This window comes from Euprymna scolopes, chromosome 18 (genome assembly GCF_053919585.1).
Source record: "Euprymna scolopes isolate OS-2025 chromosome 18, ASM5391958v1, whole genome shotgun sequence".
NCBI lineage: Eukaryota > Metazoa > Mollusca > Cephalopoda > Sepiida > Sepiolidae > Euprymna > Euprymna scolopes.
In genome coordinates, this window is record NC_136499.1 from 30,740,805 (window position 1) to 30,756,193 (window position 15,389).

Sequence of the window (15,389 nt, forward strand, 5' to 3'; positions counted from 1 at the left end):
AAAAACCGGATTTCTAAATAAAAATTGTGGATCTGCAAAATCAGATTTAAAACCATGTCTGGTGCCTTATCCTTAACATTGCAATCTCATTGGAATAATTTCATATGGCGATAACAGTACGGTCACACAGAAGGTGATCTATTTAATAATCTTATTACACTTTACACTATTGTAGGAAATAAACTAAATTAAGTAAAGTTATATTTAACCAAAGATATTTGTTAAATTGTTCATTTATATATATAAAAAAAAAAGAAAAGGTTCTATTTTGTTTTATAATGAACTAGCAGACCGCCCAACATTGCCCGGTCATAAAATATGCTTAAATTTGATATTTTGATCAATACATATTTTGTATTTATTATTATATCATATTAGACCCAATATATAGTAACGGTTTAAAAAGTTTAAAAAAAAAAAAAAAAAAATGACTCTTGTGCCACCACCAAGAATCGAAACCAAAATGTTTAGCCTATGATTTACTTTTTCCTTTGACGTTAATGCCTGAGCTATGAAAGCATGTTTGCTGCAAGGCTAAAAATTAAAACATGAACCATTAGCTATTACGTTACACATGCATATTCGTAATGCTGCCGTTTGACCTTCAGCTGGCAAATTACATTTTTTTAAAAATATTTTCACTTTCTCACTGATTTTCCTTGGCTATAACCTAAATATAAAGTTGTGCATGGGTTTGAATATCCTATATATTTCATCTTTGTAGACCAAAAACTGCTTGGAGTTTGGTCAGCAAAACTTTTTAAACAAATATATATACATACGTATAAATATATATAGAAAGAGGTTTGTGTTTACTATAACCTTTTTACACAAATATTACGCAAGTATAAATCATATAGATTATCTGCATGAATATAATTATGCGCAATAGTTAACTAAAGATGATCATCTCATAAGAAAACTGAAGAAACAATGGGAAATTAATTAAAATGAATGTTTAAAATAATATGCAAATTAGCTAGATCTTTTTCAGATGAATGTATTTTCGTTTTAAATAAATAGAAAAAAAAAAGGGGGGGGCGTTTAATACGAATATTAATATAAAAAAAAAAAATTATAAGAGTATATATTTATTAATGAAGCTCACTTTTTGTTTGTATTTTCTTTGGAAACGCACACACTACAATGGAACTTTTTTTTTTTAAAGTATTTTTTAACCCCAAACAAGTCATAATGCCACTCTGCTATTTGGGACCAAATTTTCCGAGAAACTACATAGGGAGTTTGGCAGTGAGATGTCTGGCCACATTACACTTTAACTTCTGGATGTCAGTACAGTCAAGGAAGTAAGGACCCGAAAGGGGATTCCAAAGTATAACAGTTCAAGGGAATGGAGCTTTGAGTAAAAGCTTTTCCAACATCAAGAGATTTCAACAGTGTAGGGGTGGGATTTTGCTGCTTGTCTGCTTAGTCGAAGGTATTTACTTGAAGGATACAAGTGTTTGGAGTTCATCAGAGCAGATAGCATATTCCATTAAAATACTTGTAAAATAAACAGAGCTACAACATTTCGACAATTGGACAGTTTGGTTGATAATACAGGACCTATTAGGTTGGCAACTCTTTTTTTTTTTTTTTTTTTTAACCCTGTCTAGTAGTGAGAGACTAGTGACAGATGCACCAACTCATATGTGGTAGCAATGCCCCATGCATGGGGAAATGGTCTTGTAGAGGTACAGGATAAGCTTAGGTTCTTTGGCTTACACTGTTTAAAATATGAAGTTTTATAGAACAGGAATTTGGTACTGATCAAATACACTAGCACCTAAATTGATTTATATAATTGAAATTGCCACAATAACATTTATTATTAATATTTTAAATTTTTTTATATATAAACACTTCAGCTTACTAGAATACCTGCCTTGGGACGGGTAAAATGAATTATTTGAACAGGATAGTTTTGCACCACTTGTGTCTCCTTACAAAAATTAAAACCCAGATATAATGATACTGAATCTTATGTCTAGAATCCTCATTCCAACTTTGATTAAAGCATGATTTCAATTCTAGAAAATATCTGAAATTGAAGGCTTTCAGCTTAAGTGTCTTAAGAAGAAATTGAAATATAACGAATCTATTAAGAGTGTCTATGGATCAAATTTAATCTTAGACATTTGGAATGAATTGAAATAAGGATTCTAGACATAATTTTGATAATGGAGCATAAATTGTGTGACACTGTTTTATTTGAGGGATTGATTTTACCCATCCTGAGACGTGTATAACATCCACAGGAAAATTATTTCACTGCATCACAGTTCTTCAGTGTGACTAGACTCATGTCCTCCTTATGCTCCGATCGAACCTACAGCTATCTAGTTGATAGTTGACAATGTGCATGTAGAATGAAAACATGTACGATAAAAAAAAAAAAAGATTACATAAAAGTGATCGTAAAAAATGCTCTGGTCGTGTACAATGAAAAGTATTCAATACAAAATTAAAGAATGCTATTATATAAAATAAGTGGAATCTAGAACATTCCTTTGAGATGTGCTTAAGAAAAAAATATTTTTGTAAGGCGTCAGGAAAGGTTTCCATCCTATAAAAAAAATTTGCATCAACTAAGGAATTGACTTCCAAAGAAAATCGGTTGCTTTTCAAGGTTATGTCATATAAAGAACCGACCAGAAATGGTTAGTTTGAGAGTCGATTTCTAAAAATCACTCAACGTGTAAAACGAACGTTGAACCGAATAATGATGAGACACAAGGGCAGTTTGTTGCACATTTATACCTGTTGCAATCACTATGAAAATTTTTGATGTGTCATAAAATATTTCATTTTTTTTTTTTTTTTTTTAATTTTTTCTTTCATCATTTTTTTTTGGTATTATTATAATTGTAAATCGTCTCTAATATTTAAAAAGGGGAAAAAAAAAAAAAATCTAATCTCTAAGTGGATAGTTCATATTTTAGGAACCAGAGTAAATTCTTGACCTTCGTCCTTTCTCGCATCTGTAATTATTCAGTGGTTGTCAGTTGTTAAGTCCTGCTCGTCTATAAAAGCCAGCAAAGTGCTGTCCATGCACATTGCTTCAGATCAAGATGAGAATTACAATGGTTAGTGTTTGTGCGGCGTGGTTTCGGGGGAGTGGGTTGCTGTGAGAATTGCATACTGTACAATAATTATCACTAAGGTATGACGTCATGTTTATTTTTGGTACTCTCGTGCCGGAGACAGACAGTCAAGCTTAAATAGACGGCACATTGACATTCACAATCTATCTGTCCTCCCATTTGCCTAGTTCCTATTTACTTGTTTCCTCCATGCAGGAAATAATTAGATAGAACCCTTCGAGTTAAGATCAAAGTGGTTTACTTTTTAGAAAGGGTTTGAGAAGTCTTACTAACTTGATTTATGTTATTCGATCCACTCCACATTTTATTCCATTGAAATTATATATATCCTAGCAAAAGTATCCGTCGTTGACTGGGTTCAAAAACAGCCTACAGAAAATGGACTCTTGTTTAGGAAAGTATGATAGGTTATGAAAAGGAAGGGTTGTAAACAGATAGCTTCGACTTTGGGGGTATCAAAACCAAAGCAAAATATGATGAAGGTAAAAATAAAATAGATAAACCCCATAATTTATTATACCATACCTGTTCACACTGAAACACTTATCACAATATTCTGTGGATCTATATTAAAAAACCTTGTTAAACTTTGTGATATATTTCCATTCTATGGAGGTCAGGTGCGAACGAGTACCCCATAATTTTATTATACCATATTTCTTCAAACTGAAACATAAATTATCAAAGTATACTTACGCAGATAGATATGAAAAGTCTTTATTAAAGTTCGTGCTATTTTCATTCCATGGAGGCCAGGCGCGAACGCAGACCCCACAATTTTAATGAACCACCGTTCTGCCAGATCAAACATACCCATTTCTGTGTCTTGATACATCCTCTATCATTATATGTAATCAGTTTTTTAAAATAGTCAACCATATAGGAGCCTATTCGTGATCAGACACACACACACCTGTATATTATAGATACATATATATAGAGAGAGTATTCGTCTAAAGATATGGAATTAATCCCACCTTAGCTTCAATAGAACATTTTCTGAATCAAGAGAAAAATCAACATGTAATGATACTAAAGCTTATACCTAAGATTCTTATTTCAATTTTGATCAAAATCTTTTGCATAATTTTGATTCTATTAAATATCTAAAATTTAAGGGATAAGCTTAAGAAAGCGAAATTCAGGGAATCTTATTTCATTGATGTTCAATGTGTATGGAGCATATCTGAAATATTAGAATTTTACAAATGGGAGATTCTACCTATATTATTGTTGTGTCGTGGAACAACAGTGAAAATAAGAACAATCAAGTCGAGGTTCGGTTAAGCAACAAGTGTATTAACAATGATGTATAAAGATAGGAAAGCGTGTATATCTGCTGAGCACTCGGCTAGCAGTTGAAGTGCAGTCGCATCTCTCTCACCGGTGTTGGAATTACTAGCGCTATTTATAGTGCTAATCGGTATAAATTCCTCTGTTCAAGGAAGGCCGGTATAACAATTATGTTCCCTTTTAAACCTTTTTAAATATTTCAAAGAAACTAAAATTTGCGAAGTGTATATTGGTGCCTTGTACATAATGTTAAAACTACACAAAAATTAAAGTTACTTGAATTAACGGCTTCCATTCTGTTACACCCTTTTCGCAAAACTACATTAAACTAAATATTACCCACATTTCGACCCCTAAAGCCTAGTAGTTGTTTTCCAAAATTCATTATGATTGGTTATTTTAGTTTAAGAGTTGATCCTGTGAATACCAACATAAGGACTCAATTTGTCATACCTGACCAGTATCTCAGATCACAATAGACGACCCAGGAGTATTGGTTGTAGTTTTAGATTGGTAGCTAGTCTTTGGTTTGTAAGAATATTAGTACTGGGTATTACGCATCTGGTATTTCCAAATGATCATCCATCTAAGTACCAAGCAGGTTCAACGTCACTTAACCTAGGTGATCTTTCGGAAACTGATGTGATTATAGCCATAAATGTACAAATAATCAGTAAATGTTGCCTGTTGATGTTCAATTTTTCTAACATGTCATGATATCAGGGTTAACGTTTCTAAATCAAAGAATCAAAATTCTTTCTTATTTATTTTTTTTATTTATTTACTTATTTATTTGTTAATATCGTTCACCTCCAAACAAGACACATTGCCACTTGGATGTAAGGTGCTATTTTTGGAGCCATATATGCATGGATACTATGTAGCGAGTTGAGTAACGAGATATCTGTTCACATTACACTTGAACTTCTGCATGTCACTACAGTCATGGAAGCAGGGACCTAAGGAATTTTTAAATCTAGCAGTTTGAGGGAAGAATCTATTAGAGTAGAAGGCTTTCCAGCATCTAGAGATCTCTACAGTATAGGAGTAGTATTTATTGAAGTTAGTCAGGAGTATTTACATTGCGAGGGACATGCATCAAATCCGTTGCCAAGGTTACTGGAAAAATGGTGGGCTGATTCTACCGCTCCAGTAGATATCTCACTGCTTCTCTACCTGTATAAGAGCCAAGTACGCGCAAGGATGGAGTACTGTTGCCACATCTGGCCAGGAGCTGTTAGAAAGACTTTATCCTACCAAATTTGGCCATAAAAAGGCCAATCTGTCAAACTTTAGAAAAGCAAAATTATAAAAGCAAAATGGCGGCCTCGACTGGCGCAAATTTAGTTAAATAAAAAATGATGAAAAAATAATAAAAATGAAATTTGTTCTGTTTTTATTTCAGCCTTTGGGTCTAATATGTTTTATGTAAGAATAAAATGTATGTCAAATTTGTTTGTCTGTCAACAAACGAAAACAAAACCAGAAAATAGCATCGTGTACTTGTTGTAAGCGGAAGACACAATAAGTGACATGATTGAAGGCTAGGTAAGCGTAGGAAAATATAAAAGTAAAATCGTCCACAGCAAAAGTAAATGTGTAAAATAAATAAATAAACAAACGTAAACAAAATAAAAAAAAAATAAAATAAAATAGGATCATGTAAGGGTTGTAAAGACGCTCCAAAATCAGAAAATAAATAATGGTACCTGTGCATTCGTTTTTGTATGAAGAAGTGGATTCTGGAATAATAGAATTGGCCAGTCTCAGCCAATCAGATGGGTCTAATTTGGAGAAGGGAGAATTTAATATTTTCTAATCGGGTAATGAAAAGATTGTTATGTGTATGTAGCTAATAACCAGCTACGATGGGTGTAATGTAAGTATCGTCGGAAAATGTAGAATAGGTCCCGGTGTCAACTGGTAGCAGTGGGAGGACTAAATATTTATAGAGAAAAATAAGGACTCCTTCCTTTATAGATGATGCGATTGTGATGGTGTTGCTCCCAGGATGCAATGTAGCATTTTATTATAATGACTGTGTCTATAATTGTGTTAAAAAATTACATAGATCTAGGCTATTAGCCACTATCTTAATGAATTAGTATGTGCCATCTGTTATTGCAAACCTACGATACTTTGGTCTAGAGGGGAATTTTTGCAGTCAAAATATTATATAGAAGAAGAAGAAGAGGAGGATAGGAGAAGAGGAGAAGATTACACTGTTTTAGTCAACAAGACGATGTAATTTTATTTGCACACAATTCATGTAAAAATAGGTTAAGTCGGGGTTATTTACCTTAGCGACATCAGATTAATCATTTTTTTTTTTTTTTTTTATAATGTATGTGAAATAATACAATCGTGAAATGCCCTAGCATGTTATTATTATAAGGATAGTATAACTTATCCAGTTTGCAACCCAATTTCCGGCAACTTTGCATCTGCATCTTCGGGCAAGTTTTGTAAGCAGCCGGAAGATGCCGAAGCAATTAGTCAATCGGCTGTCAGGAGACAAGTTAACGAAAATGTGAAACGCATGGAATCATAAAAGAAAAAAAAAAATGTAAAGTGTAAATAACTTTCAACATGCATGAGTCGCTCCTTCTTCTTGGCTAAGAATGGCTTTCTAAACAGAAAGCACACGAGAAAGGGACGAGGAACGGCGTTCCTCAGGAACGCCGCGTTTTGAAATAATCGTCTGGCAGTCTTCGCCGACGCATAGTTACCGGAGTATGGGTCGTAAACTGGATAAGACCCAGGTAGAATATCAGACATTTTGAAGTAGAACTTAAAACATTTTGAAATTCTTGTCCCGTTAGATATAAACAGACATTTAAATACTCACCGTTTTGTCCTGATCATTTCTACCTAATCGACAAATTTGCCGATTCTTACCCCAGAGTACTTTATCCATTCATCCATTGACCTATCCCCTCCGCCAGACATCTCTAACATTTGCACACCCAAACCCATCCATAATCCTCATGTATACAACGTACACAAAGATGAGCCAGGACCCTCCTCCTTCAAACGCATACACTCACTCTACCACCACTTCCTTCCTCCCTCGCAAGTAAAGTGAACTCGTGTTAGGAGTGTATGAAACCGAGAGGAGGAGGGGGGGGGGGTCCTGACAAGTTGTAAGTGGCTAGATTCAAGCAACAGTTGACAAATTGTAGTGAGTTGTTTAACACCGGCCTTTTTTTTTCTTTCTATTCGGTTAAACGTTCTAGCCAGGAAGTAGTATTTTTTTCCTCTTTTGTTTGTTTAATATATCAAAGTCATCTTTTTTCTCCCCGTTCTTCTATATAATAATAATTATTATTATTGTTATTATTCCACGGATTTCCCAGTGTTAGTTGAATATATCAAATTTATTCACCATTTTCTTAAAGACAATTTGATCCAGCATGGAGGTAAGAAGAAAGAAAAATTCACTCCACAAAAAAAAAAAAAAAAAAAAAAAAAAAAATTAAAAAATAATCTGTTTACGTATTGAATTTCAGATTTACTATTGTTTCGACCGATGTAATCTCCGACCTTCTCGGAATTCTCCTTTTCGAACTTTCTAGTTTGTAGAATTTTGGAGCTTATTTTCTTTATTATTATTATTATAGAACAACTCCCGCCTTCAAACAATTCAAACAATTTTCTTTTTTGTATTTGTACAGAATACAGACTGAGCTGGAATAATAACGTTATTCTTTCTTTATTTTTTAAACTATTCTGTACTTTCACTTAACATTTTAATAAGCAAGAGCAAGATACCGTAAAAATTGAATGTAACTTAAAAATTATATCTAAAACAAACAAAGAAAAAAAAACATGGTCCGTATTCTGCATAAGTACTTTTTTTTTTTTTTTACTACTTATTTCTTTATAACGGTTCAAAATGTTATTTAAATGCACCGGATTATACTTTCTTATATATGACAGTTTCTAATGCCAACAGCCAACATCGTTTTCAAGTACTCGAAACTCTCAACAAAAAAAACAAACCTATTAGAGACGAGAGTAATTCTATAAAAATCTTCTACACTATTGGAATGAGATTTTGTAGTCGATAAATGGAGTTTTTAGATAAAAAACAATGTTCAACTGATTTTTTTTTGTCAATTCTAATAAGTTACAATGGTAGCTTCCAAATTATGCAGTCGGAATTACCTGAGTTACTGACATTAATAAAAAAACAACTTTAATCGTGGTACCAGGTGAAAAATTGCCGCCATCTTGTTTAAATCGAAACGGATAACCTCCCCTTTGAACTTGTTTTACGATCGTTTCCATCAAATTTTATTTTATTTTTTTTCTTTAATAAATAATTTTCTACCTTATCGATTTTCGTAATTTTGGGATTTAGTCATCTTAAAAATACGAGGAATACGCAGATACCATTGTTTTCATGTGAAATCGCAATTTCGTCCCAATAGTGTAGAAGCGCCGACAAGAGTTTTATACATTTTGTGGGTGACCCCCTTTTTTCTCTTCAACGTTATTATTATTTGGGCGTGTCGTGTTTTATTCCTCATAATTTTTAATGAAAGAGAAAAGGGATTGGGAATAGCAAACACCATCTCCAGTGACATCCCATTCAAAGAATCGGTATATAAACAGATGGATCAGCCATTCCCCCCCCCCCCACAGGACCATGACATGGCAACTTTGAGGTATTTAATGAAAATGACATATGTCTACAGCTGGATGACAGGAATCTCAGTTTTCATCTTATCCTTACACGAATGTGCAGTCATTAAAAAACAAAATAAAATTCGTAACAAACTTTGGTTTTTGACATCTACAAGTAACTTAGTTATTATTTTTCTTATGATTATTTCATTTAATTAGGGATGTAAATAAAATATTATGTTTTTCTTCACTGCCTTTATTTATCTGTCACACTACATCAGAATTTTAAGATTTTCCGGGTTTGTATTACTGTACACATAGATTCGATAAAGTTGTCAAAAAACAAATATATAACAAATAAATGTTATCAAAAGCAAGACAAGTTACTTTTCTACCAAACTGGATATATTTTTCGTGTTTTTATTCAATGTAACATGTTTATTCAGCTCGAAAACCATACAGTGTTTACCGATGTATTGGAACATTCAAGATGGCGTCTGATTCTCTTTTTAATACGGTAAGTTTGGGAAAAGATGTTATAAATAAAAAAACCGGATATAATACTGTTAAAAACTCGCTCAATATATGTTACCGTGACATAGGTTGACATATATTCGGCGGGTTTTTAATAGTATTTTGTATAGTTTTTTTTACTTTTAACACCTTTTTCCAAACTGACGGTGTTAAAGAGGGTGTGAGACGCCATCTTGAATTTTCGAATACATCGGTAAAGTTTACCGACGGTAAACACTGTATGTTTTTTCGAGCTGAATAAATATGTTACATTGAATAAAAACACAAAAAATATATCCAGTTTGGTAGAAAAGTAACTTATCTTGCCTTTGATAACATTTATTTGTTATATATTTGTTTTTTGACAACTTTTTCGAATCTATGTGTACAGTAATACAAACCCGATTTTCCTTTATATATTTACACGCATAGAGAGAAAGAGAGAAACGACAAACACGTTATTACTTTATATTATATACTTATTAATAATGTGTTTTGGTGTTTATTGCAGTATATTAAAATTGTGTGTTTGTGTTATTTAGCAAACAATATATTTGTTTCTGAACTTGCAATAAACTACACGCGTGCGCGCGCATACACACACACACACACACACACACACACAATTATTCAATTTAGATAAACAAAATAACCATAGGTCGCTACAATAAAATCTACTGTTTCAGTGTTTCAGTCTAAAAAGACATCGTCAGGCGACAGTAAACCTCTTGTCTTTCTTGAAGCCATTAATTTTATGAAAACAGTGTAGAATCCTGCTCTTTTCATTGAGCACTATCAGCAAGCTCATATAAATTTGTAATTTTGGGTATTTTAAACCTGGAACACACACCAGGTTTAAAATAAAAAAAAAAAAATAAAAAAAAAACTTCCAAGACTATATATATATATATATATATATAATCGAAGTTTTTTTTAACTTTTAGAACTATATAAAAAAAACTTACTTAATTTTTATATATATATATTTTTTTCATTCGTTGGAAAACTATTCAGTAAGTCATTTAATAATCACCTGCAATCAATGCATATTGCATTAACGTGCTCTCTCGAATTCACAATAGTCCTAATGTTAATTTAAGGGACCATGTTTACCATGAAACACTGTGTCGAACTGTCGAGTGTACTTCAATTAACTCAACAATTTCAAGGTCAGAGTTTTTGCTTTTGTTTAAAAATCTAAAGTAATCCCCCTGTCGTGTCTTCCACGTTCGTGTGACAAACGTGTTTTATACACCTTAAAATGAAGGAAACGTTTTATTATATACCATTTCTAATGGGAATGAATCACCAAGTTGTTACCTTCCTTCTACACTCTCCGATTTGCACGCACATTCTATCCTCAAACACGTGTAATGAAGTCTGTATTTTGGTTGCATATGATAAAATTATTAAAGCAAAAAAAAAAAAAAAAAAGAGAAGAAAAGGTACTTCGGCTTTTGTTACCGCGCGGAAATAATAGCGTTATTTAGATAGCCATTCTTAACATAGACAGGGGAGGTTATTTTTGCAACTATTCTGTACTTCCACCTAACAATTTAATAAACAAAAAATATCGTAAAAACTGAATTTAACTTCAAAATACTATTTAAAAAAAAATAGCGCGGTAACGTACTTACATCCCCCCCCCCAGACATTATTAAACTGTTATTTTATTTAAAATAATAAAAAAAATCCATTTAGGTTTGTATTACTATACACATAGATCCGAAAAAGTTATCAAAGGAAAGATAAGTTATTTTTCTCCATAACTGGTTATTTTTTTGTGTTTTTATTTAATGTAACATGTTTATCAGCTCGATATACATACAATGTTTACCGATGTATTTGAAAATTGCAAATGGCGGGGCCGGGACACTCTCTGGTAAACACATAAGCTTGGGAAAATGAGTTAAAACTAAAAAATACACAAAATACTGTGAAAAACCCACCGAATATATGCCAGTCTATGTCATAGTAACATATATTGAGCGAGTTTCTAACAATATTTTTGTTAGTTTTAACTCATTTTCCCAAGCTTACCGTGTTTATCAGAGACTGCCCCGTGCCCCGCTAGGTGTGTCAAAAATTTCGTGAAAAATATTGAATAATTCCACCCCGTCTTTCCAAGCTTATAACTCCTCGAAAAAATGTAATTCAAGCCCTAATTTTTTTTTTAATTAAAGGAGCAATGACCAAGGTTTCATTAAAAAAAAAAAAAAAAGTGGTTAAAAAAAAAGGTTTTAAACTTCGAACTTTATAGGTAAATTTCTAAAAAAAACACTATTTTTTTTTGTTTGTTTTAAATTTGAATATATTATTTATTGACCTTTTCTCTTCACTGCCCAGTGCCCCCCCGCCATTTGCAATTTTCGAATACATCGGTAAACACTGTTTTTCGAGCCAAATAAATATGTTACATTAAATGAAAACACTAAAAAAATTATCCAGTTAGATAGAAAAGTAACTTATCTTGCCTTTGATAACGTTTATTTGTTATATATTTGTTTGACAACTTTTTCGAATCTGTGTACAGTAATACAAACCCTCCATTTTTATTCCACTTTCTGTTCGATTGTCTAAATTTGAACTCATGCCGTTGTGTGTACTTTTACCAGTTTGAAAACAAAGCACATGTTAACGTGTAACAATTTGAAAACAAAAAAGAAATACATGTTTAAACACGTGTTCATATTTGTAGACACATGTTTAGCAAGATTGCGAAGTATGGACACAACTGACATTTTCTTTTGTTTATAATCATTTTTAAAAGATGCTTCTGGTCTTTTTTTTTGTGTGTGCGTTTATCCCACGTAGTGTGCAAGGGGGGGGGGGTCATACGCGATCAGAAGCATGGTTAGTCATGCTCGGTTTTCTTGAGGTTTGTGGAGACGAGTAAATAAAAAGTACACTCCCAACCGGATGTTGACTCGTCGACTACCAAATGCAGAATGTTTGGGAACATGGATACGCTGCTGCCATACTCCGCGTATTCTTCCGGTCCTAAAGAAAATGAGTTATAAAATTAATTTCTAACCAATAGTTTCCGCGCCTAAAATAATATGGACATTGGACAGTTAACTTTTTTTTCCGAGCCTGCAGATATAAAACCCGAGCGAAAAGTCCACCCTCGCTGTAAGAGCCAAATACACTCATCGACTTACCCCCACCCCCCACAAAAAAAGGAAGAAATCTGAAATAAATAATAATAATTAATAATAATATAAATATCACCTCTCTGTTTAAATGTATGTATGTATGTATATCTCGCAAAAACTTTCGACAGAGGCGACGGATTTTCACGAGATCGGTATAATTTTGAGGTTCGACCCTTCGAACGACAAATATCGAAAAAATTGTCTAAAAACATTAATTCCTTCACCCTCAACTGGCCACTTCTCTACAGGGAGGGCTCGCTTTTTTCGCCGATATTTTCGAAAGTCGTTCCCTCACTTCCAGTTTGACGATGGGCGCAACAGCAAAGACGGCAGGTTTTTTTTTTTTTTTTTTCACGTCCTTTGCTTCCTTCGCGATACGGATTCGGGCTGCCTTCCTACAACCATTTGTTGTTGTTGTTTTTTTTTTTTTTGCTCAACACATACCATCAAACACCCGGGCAACGCCGAGCATCCAGGCTAGTCATAAATAAATTGTAAAAAAAAAAAAAAAAAAAAAAAGTACATTTTATAAGCATTTCGTAAATTGGGTTTGTATTACTGTACACACAGATTCGAAAAAGTTATCAAAAAACAAATATATAACAAATGTTATCAAAGGCAAGATAAGTTACTTTTCTACCTAACTGGATATTTTTTTGTGTTTTTATTCAATGTAACGTGTTTATTCAGCTCGAAAAGCATACAGTGTTTACCGATGTATTGGAAAATTCAAAATGGCGCCCGACACTGTCTTTAACACGGCAAGTGCAGGAAAAGATGTTATAAATAATAAAATAGACAAAATACTGTAAGAAATTCGCTCATTATATGTTACTGTGACACAAGTTGATATATATTCGTTTTTTTTAAATAGTATTTTGTCTAGTTTATTATTTATAACACCTTTTCCCAAACTTACCATGTTAAAGAGAGTGTCGGACGCCATTTTGAATTTTTCAATACATCGGTAAACACTGCATGTTTTTAGAGCTGAATAAACATGTTACATTGAATAAAAACAAAAAAATGTATCCAGTTTGGTAGAAAAGTAACTTATCTTGCCTTTGATAATATTTATTTGTTATATATTTGTTTTTTGACAACTTTTTCGAATCTATGTGTACAGTAATACAAACCCCATAAATATTTTTTTTCCTCAATAAACTCAATTTGAACACTCTCCTTCGAAGCTAATATTTTGTTACTTTAGACTTTGGATGCTTTTGTCTTTATTTACATTTAAGTTGACCGATTGTGTGTTTTAATATGAATAAAATTGTCCATAAAAGATGATCTTAGGTTGTAGGGTATCCACCCACCCTTGGTACAGCCATTCGATCGGTCTTTACCACAGTTTCTTCCATCTTAAATCTACTTATATACTTGGAGAATTTTATTCGTTATTTTCTTGTCTCTGTGCACGTGGCATGTAATAAACAATCAGAATGATGTGGGAAGAGAATTGATGAGGTAAATTAGTGTCTATTATGACATCACAATGTATTCTAAAATTTCTTGATTTTATTAAAATTGGACATGTCGAAAAGTTTTGTCTGTTTCTAACATTGATACTGTTTAGCTTTTATAAACTTTTCTGTATTTTTATCTGTTAATATAATGTACTAGTGTTCCTTTTACAAGACACGAGCAGTATAGTGTGTGTTAATGCCTTGCTTGGTGGATGAACAAATGTAAACGGTGTGTGCGCGTGTGTGTGTGTGTGTATGTGTGTGTTAGTTTCCCTTAGATCATCTACTTGAGTAATCGTTTATGAAAGCTATTTCTTTTTAAGAGACGAGAGTAACCTCCCTTGTCGATTGCCCAATAACTGACGAAAAAGTTTTTACATGACTTTCTCCTTTTTCTTCGTATGCGAGAGCTATAGAAACAAAGTGTAGTACCTGTTCTGTCTTCACTCAGGAGGAGAAATTCTTCTGGATTGGGTCAATATTTATTTTGGTTAACCTGTACGGATAGGGTCCTGACGTCCCGAGTTCCGGGAAAAGCCGTCTGAAGTAAGCGGTGTCGAGGTAGAAAATTACCCTAACCCTAAAACCCCCCTCAACATGGATTTGACAAGCATGAGCAAATTCTGGAGTTGTTACAATGAGGCGAAAATTTTCTTATGAGAAAATAACATCTTACGAAAAGAAGGACCTATGTACGTCATTTGTCAGACAAATGACAGAAGTAAAAAGGAACAAAAATTATTGTTTGGAAGTGACCTTCACATGAAGAAATTATTGGCAACCCCAACAAAATTAAGGGGCCTCGGAATAATTGTGAAGATAGATGAAAGTCAGTGTCGTAACGAAAAGAAAATACAACCGAGAGCGCATATGACGACAGAAGTTTTTATTGTTTCTAAATTCTAATTATTTGAACTGTTGAATTAAAAAAAATTCGGTATACCAAAATTTCTAATTATTTGTGGAATTTATAAGGGGGTAAAAAATACTAATTATTTGAACTGTTTATTTATTTATTTTTTTACTTCTAATTATTTGAACTGTGAAAAAAAAAAAAATCTAATTATTTGAACTGTTTTTTTTTTTTTTTTTTTTTTCCCTTAAGTTAACAACTCGGCACTTTATTGAAGGGGTAATTTTTCGCTTCGACACCGCTCACGTCAGACTACCCCCCCCCCCAACTCAGAACAAGACGGGACGTCGGGACCCTATTCGTACAGGTTAAC

General features: G+C 32.9%; 1 protein-coding gene and 1 long non-coding RNA gene across 6 annotated transcripts in view; one reads left to right on the top strand and one right to left on the bottom strand.

Annotated features, from left to right (window-relative positions):
- Window positions 1-7,448, bottom strand: part of LOC145297560 (uncharacterized) — a 46,904-nt gene extending 39,456 nt beyond the window's left edge. Inside the window, exon 1 of the long non-coding RNA XR_013870269.1 lies at window positions 7,246-7,448. This is a non-coding gene — a long non-coding RNA (uncharacterized LOC145297560). The remainder of the gene's footprint in view (window positions 1-7,245) is intronic.
- Window positions 1-15,389, top strand: part of LOC145297558 (uncharacterized) — a 653,359-nt gene that overhangs the window by 219,389 nt on the left and 418,581 nt on the right. Inside the window, exon 1 of one of the 5 annotated variants that reach the window (XM_080143567.1) lies at window positions 7,536-7,816. The exons of the other annotated variants lie outside the window; for them this stretch is intronic. The gene's annotated coding sequence lies outside the window, so the exon portion shown is untranslated. Of the gene's footprint in view, window positions 1-7,535; window positions 7,817-15,389 lie in introns of those variants that run through there. 5 annotated transcript variants of the gene reach the window in all.